The sequence below is a fragment of the Macaca thibetana genome, chromosome 13 (genome assembly GCF_024542745.1).
Source record: "Macaca thibetana thibetana isolate TM-01 chromosome 13, ASM2454274v1, whole genome shotgun sequence".
Lineage (NCBI taxonomy): Eukaryota > Metazoa > Chordata > Mammalia > Primates > Cercopithecidae > Macaca > Macaca thibetana.
Window position 1 is genome coordinate 39,190,490 of NC_065590.1, and position 17,741 is coordinate 39,208,230.

The following is a 17,741-nucleotide window of genomic DNA, read 5'->3' on the forward strand; positions in this document are numbered from 1 at the left end:
TGGGTCTCAGTGTCAGGGAATCAATATGGAATGGTGGCAACTGGCAAACTGGAAAGCACATGCCTTGTCTAAAGGGAGCAATTGTTATTAGGCAAGCTGATTGTTGCCAGGTGAATGGATAAGCCTGTTTAATAGACAGATCTAGTTTTCAGGAGATGTCTGGAAATCAGGGTATATATGTGAAATCTCTCATTTTGAATATGCTATCAACTAACATATTTTTTTTTTTTTGAAAGAACAGTTGAGGCAGGAGAACATAGGTGGACCAAATAAGAACTTTGTGTTTGCTAGTTTTCCTGCAAGCAGAGTTATTCTCATGCAGACCTTTTGAAATGGAATCATATAATCAACATACAACTGAAAAGATCAAGGCTTAGTTTAGCAGAAAGTTGAATGACACATTATTAATCATATGATATTTGTTGTTTGAATTAAAAATGCTTATATGCTCTCCTCCCAGCATTTATTTCAATTAGTGACTGATTTGGTTCAGAAAGTTGAATTTCAGTTTCTTCTTCAGGAAAAAGTGAAAATTATTAGAAGTAATAGGTTTAGGGAAGAGACTAAGTCCCATTTGGACATCATAAGGTGGAAACAACCTTGTTTTCATTTAGGTAAGCAAAACTTTGGTTTTCTTTAAGCAACATAACAAGAGAGGTTGTCATTTTCCAAGTGTGAAATATTAACCTGACAGGGCTAGGGGACAAATATCAAAGTTAACACATGGGTTACATTTGCATGTTTTCTTTCATCACTGTCCTGAGAAACTGTAAGTGATTTTCAGCTATATGTTAAAGCCTGTCTGTGTATGTAAGAGCAAGACTTCAGCAAGTTTGTTAAGTGCCTCCTTCAGTTTTGTTCCAGAATAGTGGGAACTGTTTGCAGAAGGTATGAAGCCATGAGAACTTTCTCAATCCTTTTGTGTAAATGTTTTGATTAATACATTGTACAGGATCTAGTATACTGAGAATAGGAAGTAACTCATTCTTAGCTCTATAATTTTTTTTTTTTTTTTTTTTTTTTTTTTTTTTTTTTTTTTTTTTTTTTAGATGGAGTCTTGCTCTGTTGCTCAGGCTGGAGTGCAGTGGCATGATCTTGGCCCACTGCAACCTCTGCCTCCTGGGTTCAAGTAATTCTCCTGCCTCAGCCTCCCGAGTAGCTGGGATTACAGGTGCATGCCACCGCACCTAGCTAATTTTTATATTTTTAGTAGAGACGGGGTTTTACCATATTGGCCAGGCTGGTCTCGAAAACCTGACCTTGTGATCCACCTGCCTTGCCCTCCCAAAGTGCTGGGATTACAGGTGTGAGCCACTGCACTCGGCCAAAATTTTTTTTTAACTAAAAGTGTGTGTGTGCATGTGTGCGCGCACATGCACGTGCGCATGAGGGTAGAGATAGGAGAAAAGGAAGACTGCGATGTAGTATTTAATGTATTTTTATATTTAAAATGGGTTTTTGTAGACAACATATAGTTGTGTCTTATTGTGTATCCATCTGACAATCTCTGACTTTTCATTATGTTTAGATCATTTATATTTAAAGTGATTAGTGACACAATTGGATTAATATCTACTTTATTTATAACTTTTCTTTTCATCACTTTTTCTTTTCCCCCATTTTTTGCTTTCTTTCATTTTAGTTGAAAATTTTATATAATTTTTTTCCTCTTTTTGCATACCAAGGATACTTTTAAAAGTGTGTTTTTACACTTGCCCTATATTTGCAATATAAACTTATTTACTAATTTAATTCCATTTTCAAATAACACTACCTCACTTCATGTGTAGTGCAGATATCTAATCATAACAGAGTATTTCCAATTCCTGGGATGTAGACTTTTTTATTTCATTTGTTCAACAAAATTAATGTAGGATAGATTCTATGTCAGGCACTGTGCTAGTTTTGAAGAGTACGTTGGTACGTTGTAACACTGTCACAGTCTGCCCTTGTGGAAACTGTTTTTCAGCGGGGAGACTGACATGAATGAATCTATCACACAGATACAGATTGATACATGCTGATCAGCTTTATTTAGTCCTAATGCAGGCTTGCCACTGAGGGCAGTTTAGAATCTCTTCTGGGAAACTTCTCATTTCACTGGCCTCATGTCTCTGTAGCCATTGGTTTTCCTGAAGATGACAGAGAAAAGCTAGATGATTTCTTGATCAAGAATTCTGAGAATCCTTATTTCTGAACTGAATCAGTTTTTGAAGGGCACAGGGAAGTATAAACTGTCTTTTCTTTTTTTTTTTTTTGAGACGGAGTCTTGCTCTGTCGCCTAGGCTGGAGAGCAGTGGCGCCATCTCGGCTCACTGCAACCTCTGCCTCCAGGATTCAAGCGATTCTCCTGCCTCAGCCTCCTGAGTAGCTGGGACTACAGGCACCTGCCACCAAGCCCAGCTAATTTTTTGTATTTTTAGTAGAGATGGAGTTTCACCATGTTAGCCAGAATGGTCTCGATCTCCTGACCTCATGATCCATCCGCCTTGGCCTCCCAAAAGTGCTGGGATTACAGTTGTGAGCCACCACACCCGGTCTATAATCTATCTTTTCTTTTGACAGTTTTATTCTCACTACCCGCCCCACTACCCCAATTCCCCCCAAATTGGATTACTCTAGAACGGTTCTTTTTCTTCTCTTCTCTCTCTTCTACTTTTCCTCAAATCTGTAATAACAAGTAGTGGCAGGAGGGTTGATGAGTTTCACATGGGATATGGGTACATGGTTTGGGTCCTTCTTTTTTCCTTTCCCTAAAATGGACTTAAAGCTTATTTCAAATGAAATAATTTGCATAATTTTTATGGGGCATTTCTGAATTGGTAGCATGATAGAATAACCAGTTTCATGCAAATGGTAACTGTGAAACTGATTATTGCTGTGAAAAAAGTAATCTTTATTTTTCTATAACTCACTTTACCCTGACTTTGGGCTTCTATATATCATGCCTGATGCAGAAAGCTTAATCTTGTTGCCTTTTTCCTTCATCACCGAACTTGGATTGTCATTCTTTATTGCCTTCTTTCCTCAGCATTGATGGTAAGTTGTATGTGGGCAGCTGACACTCTGAGATTGTTAGAAAAAAAATGTTTTTATTTATTTATTTATATATTTTTAACTCATCCATTTTGTTACTATTCTGTTACCTTTGAAATGTCACGTATCCCTTTGACCCTTGGGCATGTCATCCATCCACTCTGGCACATATCCCATCCAAGATGGCACTTTCTTGGATCTGGTCTTTGCTGTCTGTCACCACGGCACCCATCAGAGGGGTCTCCTTTTTGTATCCATCACCATGTCTGCTGTTCATTCTCCAGACTGAGAGGGAGAGGTGAAGGGAGTGCAGGGGAACCTAAACACGCTGACCAGCACTTCACAGGAGCATCATCAGGGTAACTTCTGGCTCATCTCTAATGGTCTATAGAGTTTTTCGAAAAAGGCATTGGCTTTATGGGTTAGGGCTATTTATGTTCAAATGATTTTTTTTTTTGACCATGGTGAATTATTTATCTTCTTGAACATTAGTTTCTCCATCTATAAAATGAGTGTAATAAGATCTACTTCAGTGAATAACTGTAAGTTTAAATGAGATGCTATTTGTAAATTACGTGATATACTTCCTGGTCCATAATAGACTTATGTTCAACTTCTACCCTCTAACAATGATCTGTAGGGTCTTAAGCAACTTCTTTTCTCTGGTTTTGAATTTCTTCCTTGACAAAATTAGGTCTATGGTAAAGGTGGGAAGGAAGGGTGGGAGTGATGAAAAAGAGGAAGCCATTAAACCAAGTAACATTTAAGGTTCTTTCCATTTTTAAAGTTCTATGATTCTTAGTTGAGGGGACAGAGGGAGTCTGTTTTATTAAAAGAAGTAGCCAGCCCCCTGGAACATAGAGCCAGCCTTGCCATGTACTTCTGTGTGATTCCCTGGCTCTGGGACTTCAGCAAAGGCCTTGGCCATGTTCTGGAGCTACAGAGTTTCCTTGGCTGTAGCTGGTCACTCACAGCATTGGGTGCACAGAGAAATGATGACTCTGCAAATGAATAAAAACAAAGATGCTATTTTTTTTTTAGAGGTTCCTAGGCTATCTTCCTTCTTACTTCCTCCCTCAAACAGAACTTTGAGAGCATCAGGCATTAAGACATTACTACCAGCCAGGCATGGTGGCTCACACCTGTAATCCCAGCACATTGGGAGGACAATGCAGGATTGCTTGACACCAAGAGTTCAAGACTAGTCTGGGCAACATAATGAGACTCCATCTCTACAAAAAATTGAAAAAATTAACCAGGCATGGTGGCCCATGCCTATAGTCTCAGCTACTTGGGATGCTGAGGCAGGAGGATTGCCTGAGCCCAGGAAGTGGAGGCTGCAGGGAGTCATGATCATGCCGCTGCACTCTACCCTGGGGGACAGTGAAATCCGGTCTCAAAAAAAAAAATCTACTGCTATTCAGCTACCACTTGCTGCTAATTTTCCGTGAGTCTCCTTTGTGTCACTTGTGTTCAACTTATGGCAATGTTTTCTGAGAAACACAACACTGTGACTGAGCTGAGCATGGGGGCTTGCCAGGTAATAGTTAGCCTGACTTGGGTGGAACAGAGCCAGGCAGAGCCTGAATCATGCCCCTGACATTTGCTGGCTCTGTGACTTTGGAAAAACTTCTTATCCTCCCTGATACTTAGTTTCCTCATCTACAAAATGGAGATGTTGGGTACCATGTACGATCAAGCTCAATAGTAGCACAGAGAGTTGTAGTGAGGACCAGTGAGATAATGCCTGGGGCATTGTAAACCTGAGTCCTAATTCTCATCCAGGAGAAGACTGCCCTGGTGGCAGTTGCAGCTCTGTCACTTGTAGATGGGCTCTGGAGCAGGGAGTGGTTTCTGAGATGTGCCCCCTTTCCTGTGGTCCTCACCGCTGTCCTGAGGCTTGCTGTTCCTGGGTTGCACTGAAGGATTACAGCTTTGGGTTCCCTTCTTCCTGACTCACAGGGCCTGGGCAGGCCCCTTCATTACGTGATTTGTAGTCATCATGATCATCTTACTCGTGAAAAAGAAGCATGCTTTAAAATCATCTGGGGCCCTGTTGAATGAGTAAATACTTTCTTCACCAGGGATTTCTAACCTGGCATCCAAGGACTTTGGGCTGCAAGTCTGTGACTCCATGAAGTGGTCAGTCAAATTTTGATGTCAAAGACCATTTTTTCTGAGGAGAGGTCAATGTTTCCCACAGTTTCTCAAAGGCAGCTGTGTCTCCGAAAAGGCTGCAGGCCACTGTTTTCCCAGCACAGTACGCTTTGTTGATAGTAAAAGTGCATTTGACATGTTAAAAATCACACCTTGTGGGATGAGCAGAACTCTAAGAGGATCCTGGTGGTGAGGCCTAGAAACCAGGAGATGTGAGAGGAAGGCTATTCAATGGCCCAAGTGTGAGTGACTGGCCTCTGTCATCCTCCAGAGTGACTGGAAGGCCGTTCTTTCACTGAAGATCAATTGAAGTCCACATGCTCCAAATGCAAATTATTTGGTGGTGACCTCCTAGGACAGCATGGAAAAGATAATTATTTTTTGGACTTAAAACTACAAGGGAGCTTAAAAATTACCTAGTGTATGACACAAAGGAGACCTCAAGAGGTTAAGTGACTTGCCAACAAGCCAATGGCAACCTATGGCTTGAGTTGTACTCTCCTGACCTCCCCTTTCCGTCTTCCTTTTCTGAGAAAATTCTTGTAATTATTAGCTCCTGCAGACTCACAGATCATAAGTAGTTGGCTATTAGGGAAAATGCACAGAAGTCTTCAAGAAACCATAGGAAAACTGTAGAGATCATCTGGTAGCAGAAGGCTGAAGCAGGAGGACCGCCTGAGCCCAGAATGGGGAGGCCGCGGTGAGCCACGATTGTACCGCTGCACTCCAGTTTGGGTGACAGAGTGAGACCCTGTCTGAAAAAACAAACAACAACAACAACAACAAACACACAGAAAACTTATGGCAATTGAATTCTGGCAATTGAAGCTGCCAGAATTTAGAATATCTCCTGTTTTCCCTATGATTAGACTTCCTAACCTGGTTTAAACAGTTAACAATTCTGTGACAAAAAATTTATTTTTTTCTGACTATAAAAACAAGGTGGGAATATATAATAACAGGAAATTTTAAAAAGATGAAAGAAATCATTTGTAACCTCATAACCTTCATAACTAAGGGGTAACCCCTCATCGTGACTTGGAATGTTAACTTTTGATTTTCTCTTTATGTGTGTGTGTCTCTCTCTTCCTGTAGCTCTTTCTCTGATGTAGATTTTGATCATCCTGTGTCAAGTGCACTGCATCCTGCTTTTTTTCATTTATCATTATATCATCAAATATCTTCCATGCCATTAAAGAAACTTTAAAAAATATCACATGTAATGGTCACTGGGAGGCCATTGCATGACTTGACTTTGATCCCAGCTTAATTTAAACTTGACCCTGTGCCTGGGCATGTGTATCCATGGATATTGATATTCTAAATAGTGCTGTGATGAACATCTCCACCATAAATCCTTGTTCATACCTCTTATGACTTCCTTGGGGGCAGATAACTGGAAGTTGAGCTACTTGGGCAAGAGGCATGACCTTTTCCAAATCTCTTGATATCTACTGTCAAATTCAGAGACACTTTAAATGTGGAGAAAAGGTCAATGGAAAATGCTCTCCTCACACTTCTTTTACGAGACCGATTTACTGAACTTGCTGACCCAAACCAAATTTTCTTTCCCTAACTTTAACGTATCTGAAACTTGATAATTATTAAAAAGAATCCTATGTATATGGTAGATGCTCAATGAGGTGATTTCCTATACATTCATAAGGCAATTACTGAGCACTTACTGTGCTGAACAATGAGGGCAGTTGAGGATAAACAGATGATGAGAAAAAGCAACTCCCTAAATGATGATGTGTTTGAATGCTATTGCTGACTGAGTGGAAACTTTGGCTTCTAGGCACCATCTATGCCTTAAGTGAGGTTTCAGAGGCTGTTAGGATTAGTTATTGTATTTATTTACACAGTTTATTTCTTTGAGTCTTTTCCTGACCCTCCCTCAATTCTGAAGAAGTTATGTATGATCTCTCTCTCCCTCCTTCCATATGCTTTCCCCTGCTTACTGGGAACAGTATGGAAATACTTAGTTTACTGAGTGGTATTTGGGAAAAAAAAATGTATACACACACACACACACACACACACGTATATATATATATAATAATTTGCCCTTTTTTCCAGAAAGACAAAATGCTTACCCTTTCTCCTGTCTCTGTCTGCTTTTACCAAGGGCACTGAAGTTTTAGAAGGGTGCAGCAATTCATTTGTTCCCTACAGTAAGTCAGGGAGCATTTAGGAAATAGTCCTTTCCTCCCATTATGCACTCTACTCTCTCCTTCCCATTTCGTTTTCCTTCCTGCCTAATGGTACTTATATTATTTGGATGGAAAGGGGGCAATTACCCACATAAACATGACCACTATAGCGATAAAAGTCATCTATAATGTGATAATGGGTGAACAACAAACTAAACTTCTTTCCAATAACACCAGCCACAATCTATGTTTAATAAGGTTAATGTCTTCATACTGCTATTGGCTGAGGCTAAGAATGCCAAGGACAAAAGAAAGACCAGCCGGAACCATGATTTTCAGAAATGACTGAACCTGATTAGCATGCAAGCCCAGGGAAATGGGAAAGCAGGTGATGTTTGGATGAAGCCAACCTCATTTTTTGAGCTTAGGCGTCCAGTCCAATCTGGGAAGCCCCATGTCTACTGAAGAAAGGTGTAGGCTTTTGTTTGTTTTTTTTTGTATTTTTAGTTTGCTTGTCTAAGAAGAAAGCGAGCATGTGCCTTTAATTACTTTATCTTTATGTGTATCCCTTTGCTAGAATCCAGTTTTACTGAACATTTAGAATGTCTTTGCTCTAAAAGCAAAAACTTGTTTGAATAAGGACTAATTTTTCAACATGTAGACAAATATTTGAATAACTGGTGGAAATAACAAATTACTAGCAGAAAGTGACTTCATTGCTCTTTAAAGCAAAAAAGCACCCTTGGGAATTTCAAAGAAATGACTCCATTTTCATATCACTCCCTGTGGTAGCCATTTGATCTTGCTCTGGGGTAGACTGGGATGCAAGTTTATTTTTAATAAGAGGGCACCTACACATTTTCTCTGGGAAAACAAGCAGAGGAATGGATATTGGGTGAAATCAACCAAGATCTCTAAAAGTAATGATTATGTTTTAGTTATTTTCTTCAAGCAAAACTTGCTTGTAGGCACTGCCTTGAAGCAGTGTTGTTCTTTCCAAGAAGTTTAACGAGTGCTCATTATTTTGGCCATTTGCACTTTCCTGTTTCTCAGATTCCAACTGCATAATCCAATTACAGTTTGTGGATCTGGTTGGAAACTGGGTCAACAGGGGAATTCAGATTTTGAGCCATGTCAGTTTTGGGGAGAGAGAACTATTGTTGGATCCAGAATGGTGTTAAGAAGCAAGCCTTTGACAGAGTCAGGCCATCTGGTTTAATCTTGGTCTAGTTCATCCCAGTTTCGGGTTCTAGGACAGCAACTTAGCCATTCTTTGCGTAAGCTCTCTGGGTCTCAGCCCTTCATTTATATGAATGTCTGCCTCATAGGGTAAAGAAGGGATTTGAATGAAACCATGCACATGAGGTGCTTGGCATATGGCAACCGATGAATCTGTGTTACCTGATACTATTACACTGAAAACACAAAAATGGTAATTTTCTTGTTTCAGGATTGGCAGAATAGCACTCAGTAGATAAAACCAATACATTTGCAATCCACATGTGGCTTTTTCTCTAACCTCACACACATGCAAACCACTCCTCACACATATCACTGAATTTTCTTTCTCTGGTGCACAGACGTTTTTACATGTTGCCTCTAGAGTAGGTTAAAAAGTTTATATTCTCTTTTAAGATGTTTTCCTTTTATCTGCCCAGTGATAATCATTTCCTGTACTCTATCTACGACATCATTTTCAAAATATGTTAGTGGCTGGTTTTTCTGGCATCGAGCCGATATTGCTGGCCTGAAGTTTCTGGAATCAAAACGTGGATTTCACAAAGTCTTGCTGAAGGTTGGGCATGAGATGTGTACACAAAATATAAAGTACGCAAAGTTGAGCATCCTAAAACACATACCACCTTGCCACTTGGATGAAGTCCAAGTTTTGTTGCATTTTCTGGCATTGAAGCCTTTTGGACTGGCGCCCAAACCCCGCATGTTTCTCTACCTGAGGTCTCTGGACGTCATCCCCTTTAGGCTTCATGAGTTCTTCCACGTGCCAGAAATAAATGCAAACTTTTGCTTGTTTGGGCATTTTTCTATGAGGACTTGTTAGATTTCGTTAGATTTTCAACATGGGCTTTGACCTAAAAAGGATAAACATCTTTGTCTTACCTGAACCTTCCTTCCACCCTTCTCATGCTGGCATCCCACTGCTATCTGTAGCTACATGCTCGTCTCTACCCCAGGGTCTCTTCTCACAATATTTAACATATTCTGCTTTCCGACATGCCCACCACCCCCTGCTGCATCAGCATTTGATACCATCATTTGTTCTGTGACCACATCCACATTTTTTGGTTCATCCTCTTATTACCTGAACAATTTTTTAATCTAATATTTTTTCCTTCAAATCAACTATTCACTTCAATATGTTTAAAAAAGAAACTAGTGGATAGGTAACAAAAGATAAGTATGAAAGTTGGAGAAGACTATGGCCTCAGAGAAAAAATATTTCTATTGAAGCAGAAATAAAAGCCAAAGACTGGTGATGTCAGAGGAGAGGAGAGGATGTCAGAGGAGGGGAGACCCAGAGAGGATTGCGTGTGGCACTGGTCATCTCTATTCTAGGGGATGAGAGCAAAAATCATCAAGAAAAAAGTGGGAACTGGGGATGGGCAGCAAATGAGGGAGTCTGGCTGACGTGTGGGAAAGGAGCTGGCACTCGTGTGGGAGAGAAAATGTATGTAGGGCAGGAGTGGGAAGGAGGGGAGCTGGGAGACAGGGTTCCAGAAATGGACACAAAGTGTTGGGTGAAAGATAGTGCCTAGGGTGAGGCTGTAAACGCAAAAGTTTTGGAAGCTGCAAAAAGATAGAGGCTGAAGAGGGCTAATGGGGGATGGGTGAATATGGAGGCGAAGGTGATACAGACTGGAGGCTAAGATTTTAAAAAGTGCATTTTATAGAGGAGGGTGTGGGGAGGGAGTGCAGAATGTCCCAGAATAGGGGTCTGGGGAGCTGGGAGAGACACTGTGAAATGGGCAGGGGCAGCGTGTGTGTATGTATGTGTGTGTGTGTGTGTGTGTGTGCGCGCGCGCGCGTGCGTGTGATGGGGAGAGGGTATGAAGAAAAAATGGGAACCATTTTCTTAATGTTGAAAACTACTGCGTTACAGTCTGTTCTTAAATCTGGTACAGAAATCTGAAGACCCGACTTTACTATTGGCAAAGACAGATAAACACTCTACAAATAGTGCTTGAAAAATGCCACTGTTTGGTTCAGATGGTGAAGAGGAACTCAGGAAGCCCTGGCAGTCTCTAGGAGGCTAGGGCAGTGGTTCTCAAATGATAGGGTGTGCAGAAATTCCCTGGAGGACTTGTGACAAAAAAGATTGCTAGGCCTACTCCCAGGGTTTCTGATTCAGCAGGTCTGGGGATGGAGCTCCAGTATCTGCATCTCTAGCAAGTCCTCGGTGGTGCTGATGCTGCCGGCATGGACCAGTTTTGAGAACCATACTTGGAGAAACACTTGGTTAGGAAAACTATATCTGTTACAGATTGATCAAAAGGCTCTTAAGTTCCTTTTGTACAATAAATCACTGCAATATAAAATGAGGTAAATGAACATTCTCTTTGAACTCTAAACTTCTAGACCAATATAAAACATTCTAAATGTGAAATGGAAACATTTACAGTTGTTATTGATTCTCATCAATGCAATGGTCAATAAAGATAAGAATCATGATTTCAGTCTCCACTCTTGATTTTCTGCTTTGGTATGGATTTTTAGTTTGTTTTCTTCTGATATGCTGTGATTTCAGATTTAGTTTATGGTGGTGGCCCATTTATGGCATGAAGGAAGGGGGATGCAGGGGAAGGCCAGGGAGATTTATCTCCCTGAGCCTTGGATTCAGTACAATTTTATAAGGATGTGATATCCTTATATCTGTGATCCTCCCTTCTAGCCAGTCAAGGGCAGGATAGCCAGTGGTGAGGGAGAAGTCTGCAGATGTGAGCCAGGATGCTCTTTTGGCCTGATAGCCATACTGTGGGTGTCTGTAGAGCTCTCCTCTCTGCCTTCTGCTCACCATGGTGGCTCCGGCCCTTCCTCTTGGTCTAGGCCTGAGTTTGGTGTGCTGGGAAGACACTTTGGGGGAAGGATAGGGCCCATTCCCAGAGCTTAACCAGAACAGATTTGACTGTGTCAGAAACCACTGCATCTCCTTGTGCACGTCTCATGATAAATTCACACAATGTGCTTACCTTGATAGATGCTGGCAGGGTAAACAAGCTTTTAAATATTAGCATATATTTCACATTTTTCCTTGTTCAGCCCAGACAGAGTTGTCCTTGCTCTTGATAAAGGATTCCAGGAATTGAGGCGATGATTAAGAGAGTTGTTTAATCATGAAAAGGGAAATGGTCCAATCAGTAACTAATAAAAATAAACAACAGACAGGATGATGGATATTGACTTCTTAGTGCTCCTTGTTTTCAGCCATCAGTGACCTGAGTATGTTGTTTGCTATAGCTGTCTGTATTTGATGTATCTTCTGTAGAAAAGAGAAAAATACAGATAATTAGGGCACATCAGACTCAGAGATTGACTGCTCCAGGGTAGAGCTGCCAGATAAAATACAGGATGCCCCGTTAAATTTGATTTTCAGATAATGAATAATTTGCTGTATGGGACATACTTATCCTTTTGAAATTCAAATTGAACTGGGCATCCTGTATTTTTTATTTGCTAAATTTGGCAGCTCGACTTAAGGGGGAACTTTTGTTTTGGAAGCAGCCTCGATCAACACTCAAGACTCAGTTACCACTTGTCCTGCTTTGCTTCATCCAGAATGGTGACATTCTGTAAGTAGAAAGATGCAAATCTGCAGGTGATATTTATGAATTTAGGTTGACCTTAAGAATTCAGATTCATGATCTTAGAGGAGGAAAAAAAAATCAAGGCTGGTATTGACAGGAAGCCAAAAGTGACCCTTTCTGCCCTTTTTATGGCTGTCAGCTAATATCATCAGTTGGACACAAGCCGTAACCGTTGAGTAACAGACGGGCCACCTATGGATTAGCTGTGCTGCATTCAACATCTCTTTGAACAATAATTATAATCTGTTGGGTGGAAATATCAATTTAAAGGTCAAGTGCTTTCATAAAAAATGTGATTATTCAGTATTTTATACTTTGAACCAAAGCACACACCAGAATTCACTGTATCACTGTCTTCTGTACAGCGCATATATGCTGAGAAATGGATTGCTTAATTATATGATTATCTGTCTTTAGGGAGGATATGTGAACGTGAATGGAAGCCACCAGGAGAGGTACATTGCTTTACTTGTGATCCTTAATCTATATCTATAGCCATTACAGGTTACAAGTTGACTTTTAAAACAAATATCTAAAATATAAATTACTTTTACAATGCGAAGTAGGTGTTTTGGTGTAAAAGAGCTCCTTTGGCAGAAAAATAGACACATTACATGAGTGGGGCTCCAGGCTAACATCATTCCTTTCCCTTCCTCTGGTTTTTAGCAATAAGCCAGTCAAGAAGTGGGGATTAGGGGAAGACCCATCCTCCTAATTAACCAGGGCCGGGAAAAAGGCCATGCAGTTAACCTTTGCAAGTGAATCACCAAGTATAATAATAGAAAGACTGTCTTGTAGTGCATGAGAGTCCCAGGGAAATCGATGGATATCCCAGGAGTCATAAGAGCCAAAAGACTGGAGATGTTAGGGATGTGTAGCAGCCAAATGCCATTAGTCTGTGTGTTTCCCCCATCCTCTGGGGTTTATTGTTGAGAGGGGGTTCAGTGTGCGGGAGAAAATTAAGACTGTAATGTAGGTGTAAGCTAAAAATACAGCAGGGAAGCTGGGTCCAGCTACAGTGGCACATGAGGTAGTTGGTGAACGGGCAACCAGGTACCAACAGTTCTTCCTTCCCAAATCCAGCTCCAAATGATACCTTTGGCAAACTATTCCAATGGCCTTCTGATTTTTGGGCTAGTTTGGCTTTAACTTTGTATTTCATAACAAGAAATAGGAAGTAGTTGCAAAGGGTAGAAAAAAGAAACAAAACACTTGACAATTATGTTGCATTATGTCTCTTGACCAAAGGGTTCCATTGGCTGTTCAATCTTGAAGATAAATGCATTGCTTCTGCCCCCAAGGGCATCGAGTGACTTTGAACATCCTGTGCAGGGTCATTTCCTAATATGTGACATTGACTCCCCCTCACCCATCCTGTTCTTCATGGAATGCAAATAATATATGCATGTTTATCTATAAATTAAATTCATCTAATTAATTCCTTATCTCCATGAACTTATTTACAAAATACAATTTGCCAAGGAGCAGGAAGATCTTCTCACAAAGCTGAAAATATTTTATGATCCAAAGATGAGCACCAGAGACAGGAGAGTAATTCATTCTGTGAAGATTGCCAAGAAAAGCTTGTTTTGAAATCCCTGTGCCCGTGATGACATCATGCCAGGTGAGGCATCCACCTTTGGAAACAATAGATAGACATTTGCTCTTCTCAAACTCTGCTGCCTGGTTTCAAAGGGCTTTTTATTTTATTTTTTGCCTCTTTTGGCTCTGAGTGGTGGTAACACATGGTAAATCTTTAACTTCAAGTGTCCTTCTGTGGTGACCAACTAAAATATTAGCAAAATAAATGTTTTATGGGAAAATGTTGGCAGGAACCCCAACAGAAACAGGTGGTATTGGGTTATTTCAATATAATGTAATGATACAGCCAGGTTTCCATCTGGACAGCATGTGGTTGGGTCTGCTCAGAGAGTATCAAAGAGTGTGAGTATGCACTGGGGAAGGCAGCGGTGCACAAGTGTGCAGCTAGATGGCTACTTTACAAAATAATAGTCTGGGTTTCGGGTCCTCTGGGTTAAATATTTTTACTGTCAAAATCTGAATTTCTTCATAAAATATTAAAGGCGAAGCAAACCTCTGACATGCAATACTGAGCGGCGTAATTATAAGGCAGTTCCTGGAAACCAAAGAGAGCGTGCATTAAAGTGAGGCGTTTATTATAAAAGAGTTCATTACCCTTGGAAGCAAAGACGTGTTTTAGAGGGAGCCTCGGAACAGAGAAGCTTTTTTTTTTTTTTTTTCTTTTTTAGCAAGGCTTACTCTACTGTGAAAAAAGCTGAGCTGTGTTGGTAAGAATACAATTAGAAAATAAAGACAGAATGGGATTAGTTGACTGCTAAAGACCTGATTGTGATCCAGAGCTAAAAAGAAGTCTCCTTAATTTACCACCAGGGAAGACTCTCCCTCTTCCATAAAATTCCTGCTTCGGGCACTTCAAAACACATGGAATTAGGAACACTTGGAACATTTGGTTTTGCACTCAGCTCTCCTCACTGTATATTCATGCTAAGCTCGATAATAAACTCTTGGCTCAGTAACTCCCTGTATGAATCCCAGAGAGGGGAATCAAATTATGGCTATGTGCAGAGGTAGATCCTCTTCACAGGCAGAGACCTTACTCCCTGGCTCTCTCAACTGTAGCCAGAGGAAGAAGAGTGGAATATTGCATACTGAGAGCAAACAATTTGGAAGTGGCTTGCAATATCCTTGATGCTGACTAGAAGACCCAAGAAGTCATGGGAGCAATCTGCCAAAATGAAGGAGCCACTTGGACCCCAGGGTATGTGGCCAGGAAGGCTTGGATTCTAGGGAATTCTTTGCAGCCATTAATTGATAGTGCAGCAGACATGGAGATACTGAAAGCAAGTGCCTAGGTATGAAATCTAAGGACTGATGGATACATATAATGGAGCAGGGAAGGCTCAGGTGGAAGAGGTAATAAAGTCAAAGCACTTAATTATAGTGCCCTCATGCCACGGGGATCCAGCAGGGACATGCATTCATGAGACTCTGGCCTGCTACTCAAAGAGTCAGCTGCCCTATAGTATCTACTGCATTTTTCTAGATCAGTGGAGAGAAACAGAGGAGATGGCATGATAAGAGACCTGGAAGCCCCAGGTCTGATTCTTTCACTATTACTTTTGTGGGGCTGAACTGAAACCAAGAAGAGAGTGGTGCCCTAGAGGATAAGGCAAGGTATAGCGTGGGCCCTGATTTACTTGGGAAAACGATTTTCTCCATCTGGAGCATAGTGATATGAAACAGTAACAGCATGTCTCAGTTCTTCCTTCCAAAATGTATTGGGACAGCTATTGAATGCATCATAGGACTTTGGCTCCTGGGTTTCTAAAAGGTGGTAGCAGACATAGTCTTCCTAATTGAGAAGCTTATGCTACAGTGGGGAAGAGTGGATACCAGAGAGGAAATGGAATTTGAGCTATCCCAGTCAAGAGACTGCTTTATTTTACCCCTATCCTATGGCAAATAGTAACTGCTAAGATACAGACTGAACTGAACTAGGCTAGAAGACAGGGTTTTGCAGGTATCTGATGATGTATCTTAGAAGTTATGACTAACTCCAAATACTGAGTCCTTTCCATTATACATCAAACTGCCTTCTACCCCTATGCTAAAGAAATATTAGAGTGAACGTAATGATTTAAGAGAGAGGTGGAGCACTTGGTAATAAAGACCCAATTTATGCCTCCAATTTAACTGCTTGGCTTTTTAATCAGGTAGTATTTTTTTTTTTTCAGTCTTTAGAAGTTATCTGAGATTGGGACAGTTTGTTAAATTAATTGCACAACAATTGCAAACTCTCTGAGTATCTTACCCTGGAATTCTTTCCTCCACTGTCCTTTTCTCCTGAATCCCAAACTATCGGGACCTCCAAGTGTAACAACACTAGTTCTTCCTTAAGGGAAAATAAATACCTTAAGCCGTGGAGTAAAGTGAGTCATCTTCTGTGAGTTAGGGAGGAGGCTGGAGCAGAGTGAGTGTTCTGCATGCGGGGAAGGCAATGATGTTGACCTGTGGTTGTGGATTCCTCTCCCTCTGCTGCTGGCTTCTGGTGGCTTACATTAATAGGCATGGGGTGAAAGGGAGGCTAGAAGCTTTGTGGAGAAAAGCAGTGATCTGATTCATTCCCCTTGAATTGTCAATGCGCTCTACATAGTCTGGTTGAAGGGAGGAAGGTTGCCTCATGAGCTAGGTTCAGGCTACTGAGGAAATTTTCCAGACTATTTCTTAATATTGCAGTGACAACCAATCAGGTGCAGATGCAGAGTTTGTGTGGTCATTCTGAGATCTAATTGAAAAGGTTGCTAATGTCTAATATTGATCGAGCACTTACTATATGCAAGACCCTTTGCTAAGTGCTTTGCAGGTGAGAGAATTGAAGCTTAACCAGGTTGAATAACTGGTCCAAGGTCACAAAGGTAGGAATGGTGAGTTTGAATCAAGTCTGTTTCCCAAACCAAAGCTCTTAACCACAGTGCTAAAATTACAGACCAAATATAGTACATAAGAATGTTGTGAATGTATACCATATCAATGGCGTAAGTTAGGGCTCAGACTTAACCATTTACAAAAAGTTGGAGGGTTCTTTCCTATTGCCGTGGCAAAATAAATTTCAGATGGATTAAATGTGTAGGTTAGTGACAAAAGCAAAACACAAACCAATAGATGTAATGGGAGAAAATGTTGAATAAATGATAACTTGAGGCAGGGAAGGGCTTTATAAGAGGAATAAAAATATGGGAGAAGAGAGGGATAGATTTGGCTATGAAAACCTTCTAAAATTTCTATATGTCAACACTATGAGGGAAGTTAAAAGACAAACAGTGGGAAACACATATATAATCTATATGTCACCTAAAAGGCACATATCCCTAATGCATACAATATTCTTACTAATCAAATAGACAAATATCCTAATAGAAAAATGGATAAAGACCATGAATAAATAATTTAAAAGATGAGACACAAATGGACGATAAACAAACAAAAACAGGTTCAATCTCATCAGCAATAAGAGAAATTAAAATCAAATTGATATGCTTTTGTTTGATATGATTAAAATCAAATATGATATGCAGGCATTGCAGCAAGGTCTTTTAAGTTGGCAAAGAGAAAAAAAATCATACTAAAGTTAGTGAGGATGTAAGGAAACTGACCATACATTAGGACATTTACATATATTACTGGTAGAGTGTGATCGGTGCAATTTATTTGTAGGAAAATTTGCCAACGTGTATGAGCATTTAAAATTTGTTCACATCCATTGTCCCAACGATTCTATGTCTGGCAATTTGTCCTGGAAAATATGAATGTGAGCAATGACTTCTCTCTGAGGGCAGGCATTGCAGCAAGGTTTTTTTTTTTTTTGGTCACCCAGGCTGGAGTGCAGTGGTATGAACATGGCTCGCTGCAGCTTTAACCTTCTGGGATCAAGTGTTCCTTCCACCTCAACCTCCTGAGTAGCTGGGACCACAGGCATGTGCCACCATGCCTGGCTAATATATTTTTAGTTTTTTTTAGAGACAGGGTCTTGCCA

At 40.5% G+C, this 17,741-nt stretch overlaps 1 long non-coding RNA gene across 1 annotated transcript in view; it reads left to right on the top strand.

Moving 5' to 3' along the window:
* The window catches only part of LOC126934115 (uncharacterized), a 29,466-nt gene extending 18,436 nt beyond the window's left edge, over positions 1 to 11,030 (top strand). Inside the window, exon 3 of the long non-coding RNA XR_007718836.1 lies at positions 10,487 to 11,030. This is a non-coding gene — a long non-coding RNA (uncharacterized LOC126934115). The remainder of the gene's footprint in view (positions 1 to 10,486) is intronic.
* Positions 11,031 to 17,741: the final 6,711 nt, after the last annotated feature.